This window comes from Jaculus jaculus, chromosome 9, assembly GCF_020740685.1.
Source record: "Jaculus jaculus isolate mJacJac1 chromosome 9, mJacJac1.mat.Y.cur, whole genome shotgun sequence".
NCBI lineage: Eukaryota > Metazoa > Chordata > Mammalia > Rodentia > Dipodidae > Jaculus > Jaculus jaculus.
Genome location: NC_059110.1, coordinates 11,876,699 through 11,883,250, shown reverse-complemented (window position 1 = coordinate 11,883,250; position 6,552 = coordinate 11,876,699). Strand labels below are relative to the sequence as shown.

General features: G+C 46.6%; 1 long non-coding RNA gene across 1 annotated transcript; it reads right to left on the bottom strand.

Moving 5' to 3' along the window:
- Window positions 1–2,485: 2,485 nt before the first annotated feature.
- Window positions 2,486–3,824, bottom strand: LOC123463433. The gene is made up of 2 exons (XR_006638931.1): window positions 3,526–3,824; window positions 2,486–2,793 (listed from the first exon to the last, which is right to left on the bottom strand). It is a non-coding gene; the product is annotated as an uncharacterized LOC123463433 (long non-coding RNA).
- Window positions 3,825–6,552: the final 2,728 nt, after the last annotated feature.

Sequence of the window (6,552 nt, the reverse complement as noted above, 5' to 3'; positions counted from 1 at the left end):
TTCTTTCTTCCAACGATTCTTCTAGTTTAATAACACAAGTTGATGGACCCAATATTATAATGACATCTGCTATTAGATTATGAATGCAATGGCCACTTCATGTCCAGAAGTTACCATTCCTTCCCGTCCTGTGGCTCTTCTATTCTTTTTGCCACCTCTCCCTCAATGTTCCCTGAGCCTTGGCAGGTGTGAGAAACATGTTTCATTTGGTAATGAACACTTAGCTACCTCTTCTCTACTCTTTAATGCATCTCAAGTCTACAGAGAGGCTTCTCTGACTGAAAGTAAGGGAGGCACTGATCTATGGACATAAACATAAATATTAAGAGGGCAAGCTTATCAACACAGCATAGCCATTTTAAAAAATATTTTGTTTATTTACTTATTTTGAGACAGAGAAAGAGAGAGAGAGAGAGAGAGAGAGAGAGAGAGAGAGAGAGAGAGAGATTGGTGAACACAGAGAGAATGGGCATGCCAGGGCCTCCAGCCAGTGAACATGAATTCCAGATGCATGCACCACCTTGTGCATCTGGCTTGCCTAGGTACTGGGGAACCAAGCCTGGGTTCTTAGGCTTTTCAGGCAAGTGCCTTAACCACTAAGCTATCTCTCCAGCTCTCCATTGTGTGTGTGTGTGTGTGTGTGTGTGTGTGTGTGTGTTTTCCTGGTTTTTCCAAGGTAGAGTCTCATTGTAACCTCCTGGAATTCACTCTGGAGTCTCAGGGTGGCCTCGAACTCATGGCAATCCTCCTTCCTCTGCCTCCCGAGTACTGGGATTAAAGGCGTGCACCACCACTCCCAGCTCCATTGTTTTTTTTTTTTTTGAAAAATATTTTTATTTGTATTTGAGAGAGACAGAGAGAGAGAAAGCAAGAGTGAGCAAGTGAGTGGGTATATGGGCATCTCACCACTGTAAACCAACTCTAGATATATGAGCTACTTTGTGTATTTGGCTTTACATGGGTACTGGGAAATAAAACCTGGGCTGGCAGGCTTTGCAAGCAAATACCTTTAACCACTGAGCTACCTCCCTAACCCATGTTTTGTTTTTAGGCGGGGGGGGGGGGGAGGGAGGGAGGGAGAGCGTCTCACTCTGCAGGCCAGGCTGGCCTGCGGCTCACTGTGGTTCAGGCTGGTTGTCAGTTTACCATGGTCTTAGTTTAGCAGCGCTTGGATCACGTGCTTGAGCCACGATGCCCAGCTTTGCTCTCCCAATTTTAGATTGCTTGCATATCTGCCCACTTTCTGTTCAACTGGTGTGTTCCTTTAAAATACATGGGATAGAAACTCCAAGAGATGAGACTGTTAAAAATAAATGCAAGTGAAAATGCAGATCCCTTTCTCCTACTTCCCAGCGAGTGTTCTGGGGCAGGCCTGGGAAGACATCCCACCGCCACAGCCAGGGACCAGGATGGGAACATAGTCCACCACTCTGTCCACTGCCAACTTCCGTTTCCTGGCTAGCACAGCATGGTATCTGCAGTTTCTTTTCTTTTTTTTTTTTTTTGATGTAGGGTCGGTCTCCTTCTAGCCCAGGCTGACTTGACTAGGAATTCAGTATGTAGTTCCAGGCTGGCCTCGAACTCACAGAGATCCTCCTACCTCTGCCTCCCACGTGCGCCACCACACCCGGTTATGTGTTCGTTTTTTAATTTTTTTAATGTATTTATTCTTTGGTTTGTCAAGGTAGGGTCTCTGTCTAGCCCAGGCTGACCGGGAATTCACTCTGTAGTCTCAGGGTGACCTTGAATTCACAGCGATCCTCCTACCTCTGCCTCCCGAGTGCTGGGATTAAAGGCGTGCACCACCATGCCTGGCTATATGTTCATTTTTATAAAACACTAATTTCTCTTCCTCCTTCTTCAGAAACCTTCAGGGCTCTGGGTGTCCAGGAGCGGACAAGCCCATCTCCCAGGTGACCTACAGGTCACTGTGATCTGTCTGTGGCCTCTGCTCGAGGCCTTCGACCCTCCCAGTGCTGGGCCCTCGTGGTCCCCAAGTTTCCCTCCTCATGGTGGGGCCGCCTGCCGCTCAGTATTATGACTCACACATCCCCAGAGGACGCTGATCTCCCCATTGGATTCTGATCCCCGCAAGGACACAGTCTACCTTTCCTCTTTGTCCATACCCCTGCTCTGAGGAAAGGGGCCTCGACTTTAGACCCAACTTCAACCTGTCACTGCAACACCCTCCTTTCAGACTGGTACAGGTGCCAGGGCCACCTGAGCCCTCTCGGGGGGCTGTGTTTGGGCAGCGATGGCCAGGAAGGCTGCACAAGCTTAGGCAGAGCCCGGCAGAGTCCGGCACACGGAGACTTAGCGTGTTTGTTGCCGGCAGATCAACACCACCGAGTCCTACTGAAAGCCGGCTTCCTGCCGCTGCCATTTCCCGGCAGTAGGTAATATGTTCTTTTTGAAGGTTTAACAGGAGAAAAGTTGGCTGCCTATTGAAAATATGCCTTTGACTGCCAATTTTGACTACTTTAAATGAATGTTGACACATGCCAGATTTATTAGCAACACACCACATCTCTTCAGCGCTCGATGGGGCTCAGGACACGCGCGTCAACCACCCAGGTGACAATTCCCTGGGCTGGGCACTTGGCATCTTCCAACCACAAATCAATGTACCTATTCACAGGTGGCAGAGTCGGGGTGCCCGAGGACGCTTCGAGATGCTGCCCAGTCAGGCACAGAACGGCTCCGAAACACCAGAAAAGTCACAAGGCCGGAGCTTTTCCCATGTCTTCTCGAATTCCCTTTTTCCAAACTCGCCAGCAAGTGCTGGCCTGGGCACTGGAAAAATAGAAAAACCAAAATGAAGATCTAAGTTCCCTTCACGGACTTTAAACTTTCTGCCCATGTGCACTGAATGCAAGTTATCCGTTTTGCAAAGGCGTCTCCACGGGGACCAGACGTTACTGGACGTACAACCTCATAGGCCCCTTAGCAGGGCCGGGGGCGGGGTGAGCTCAGCGGTTAGAGCACTTGCCTAGCATGTGCATAGCTCTGGGTTTGATTCCCAGCATCACACACAGAGACAGCGGGGGGCGGGGAGGGGAGAGCGCAACCCATTAACTGGAACACACCGTCCCTTTGAAATAAATGAATGCAGACTGCAGGTTAATTTCTTAGTCTACTGTAGGTGGGATTGTCTAAGAAATTAAGTTGTTTAATATTTAAGGCACGTTTTTTTTTTTTCTTTCCTGTTTACATGTCAAACTTGGCAGGCTAGGTGAATGTCATAATTGTGTTCTGAGTCCAAGAGCCATTTCACATACTTCACATACAATATGGCTCAAGATCTTGAGCCAAGATCATCTTGCCAGTCTCTGGGAGATTTTTTTTGGGGGGGGGATGGGTGACTGAGGACGATCGCTGGCTTTGTGGGTGACGGTATACGTGCTGTGTAGGTTAGGGTTGGGTGGGGTTGTCCCAGGTAAAGTGTCATCTAAGCTACCCAACGAGAGCTAGCTAGTGAACTCTCTCTCGCTTTCGGCCTGCTCCCCGGGACGTGCGCACACTCACCTTCGTTTGCATCACCTCCCCGGGTCTTGCTTCGAGGGAGGGCCAGGTTAGAGAGCCCAGGGCAGGGGCAAAGACCAGTGGTGACCACTGAAGTCTTTGCTAATTCAGTATTCTTTTGAGATGTTTGATCCTTTTATTTTTCCAGGAGCACAAGGGGAAGAGAGGACATCTTGCAGCCCGTCCCTCTCTCTAGTCCCCTCACTGCAACCAGAAGCAAAGTTTAGCTCAGGACACAGGGTGCCTTTCCAGCCTCCGCCTTCCGCTGTGGCTCCTGGCAGGGCTGCTGGGAGCCCCTGCACATGTCACAGGGAGAGGGGTGCCGCTGCTGGCCACCTTCTCTCTCCCAGACTTTTCGTTGAGGTCTGTGAAGGGGAAGACCCACGTTGGTTGCCAAGTCAAGCATTTCCATAGCGTGAGTCACTCAGACAGAGCCTTACTGTGTAACCCAGAACAGGAAAATAAAGGAGCCAAATGCCAGCCCTGAAGGGTGGTGAAACTCGCCATTGCAAACAAGGATAGTTCTCTCAGCACGTTCTGTATGAACGTCGTGCAAGCCCCGGCCGCTGTGCAGCATTCTCCTCTCCTCTCTGTTTTATTTCAATCCTGCTTTGAAGCACACTGCTACAGAGCAGTAAGGAGTCTGGAAAGTCTGCGTGCATCTCTGCAGTTTAATTAAAACTCTCTGGGCCTTGCAGGAGCTTGTGGTTTCGAGTGAGGGAAGGTGATGGCGCAGAAGTGGTTACTGAGCTGAGAGAGAGATGCTGGGACCTAGGGGTGTAGCTCAGCTGGTACAATGCTAGCCTAGCATACACAGAGCCCCAGCATTGCCATAAAACCAGGCATAGGGCTGGAGAGATGGCTTAGCGGTTAAGGTGTTTGCCTGCAAAGCCAAAGGACCCAGGTTCGATTCCCCAGGACTCACGTAAGCCAGATGCGCAAGGGGGCACATGCATCTGGAGTTCCTTTGGAGTAGTTGGAAGCCCTGGCATGCCTGTTCTCTCTCTGCCTCTTTCTCTCTCTCTCTTTCTCTCAAATAAATAAATAAATAAATATAACATTAAAAAAGTATTAAAATAGCTGGATGTGGTGGCACACACCTTTAATCCCAGCACTCAGGAGGCAGAGGTAGGAGGATTGCTGCGAGTTCGAGGCCACCTGAGAATACATAGTTAATTACAGGCCAGCCTGGACCAGAATGAGACTCTACCTCGAAAAACAAAAACAAAAACAAAAACAAAAACAAAATTAAAATAAACAGGCTCAGTGGTCTTGAGGACACATCAGAAGGTAGTTGCAGGAGGATCAGAAATTCAAGTTCATCCTTGGCTACATAACAATTACAAGGCTCACGTGGGATATAAGAAACCCTATCTCAAAATAAAACAAACAGTACCCCAAACATACAGGGTTTTGGTATTCATCTACATGGAGGCACAATCACGGTGTCCACACCATTGGCAGATTCATTTACAGACATATATATGGCATACCTACTGTACAAAGCAAACATGAGGGTTAGGGTTACAATAGTGAACGTGACAAGCAGCCAGCTCCCTGCCCTGTGCAGCTTTTGAAAACTATTTATTTATTTATGAGAGAGAGAGGCAGATATGTATATATATACATAGAGAGAGAGAGTAGGCACACCAGGGCCTCTAGCCACTGCAAACTAACTCCAGACACATGTGCCACCTTGTGTATCTAGCTTTATATGGGTACCAGGGAATAGAACCTGGGTCCTTTGGCTTTGTCAGCAAGTGCCTTAACCACTAAGCCGTCTCTCCAGCCCCCATGGAGTTCTTTAGGTTTGTATGGTGCCCTTTGTAAAGAGTCTTAGAAATGAACTTGACTTTCAGAGCATCAAATAGTTAAGAAAAATAAATCGTTCTGAATAAAGAACTTGCCACTAACATTCAATTTATTTTTATTTTTTCAAATTTTTTTATTAACAACTTCCATGATTGTAAACAATATCCCATGGTAATGCCCTCCCTTGCCCCACTTTCCCCTTTGAAACTCCACTCTCCATTATATCCCCTCCCCCTGTCAATCAGTCTCTCTTTTATTTTGATGTCATGATCTTTTCCTCCTATTAGATGGTCTTGTGTAGGTAGTGTCAGGCATTGTGAGATCATAGATATCCAAGCCATTTTGTATAACATTCAATTTATAATTGTATGTGTTTATTGTTAAAAATTTATTTGTAACAAACATGTAAAAACATAAAGTTTGTGCACTCTCATGGGATCACATGTTATGTTTCCATACACATATGCACTGTATCACATTTATTTATTATTATTTATTATTATTTAGCATTTGTTATTTTATTATTGTTGTTGTTGTTGTTGTTTTATTTTTCGAGGTAGGGTCTTGCTCTAGCCCAGGCTGACCTGGAATTCACTGTGGAGTCTCAGGGTGGCCTCAAACTCATGGAGATCCTACCTCTGCCTCCCAAGTGCTGGGATATATATATATAATTTATTTGCTTGAGAGAGAGAGTAACAATGAGAATGGGCATGCCAGGGCCTCATGCCACTGCAAAGGAATTCCAGACACATGCATTACCTAGTGCATCTCACTTTATGTGGGCACTAGGGAATCGAAGCAGGGTCCTTTGGCTTTGCAGGCAAGTGCCTTAATTTCTAAGCCATCTCTCCAGCCCTTATTATTTCTTTATAATGAACACTTTTGCAATCCATTTTTTTCTAGCTTTCTGAGATGGAAATGTATAGCGCATTACTGTCACTAGAACTACTTGCTCTGTGTATCTGAACCTCAGGACCCGGAGACCAGCATTTCTCTATTCCTGTCCTCCCCTGCTCTTCTTGGCTTCTGGTAAGCACCATTTAATCCTCAACTTCTATAAAGTAAGCCTTTTTAGGTGTCACCACATATGAGTGAGTGGAGTGGCTCTTGTCTTTTGGTATTTGATTTCACTTTATGTACTGATCTTTAGTTTCATCCATGTTGCCAGAATGACTCAGTTCTTCTTAAAAAAAAAAAACAAAAAAAAAACTCTTTTTT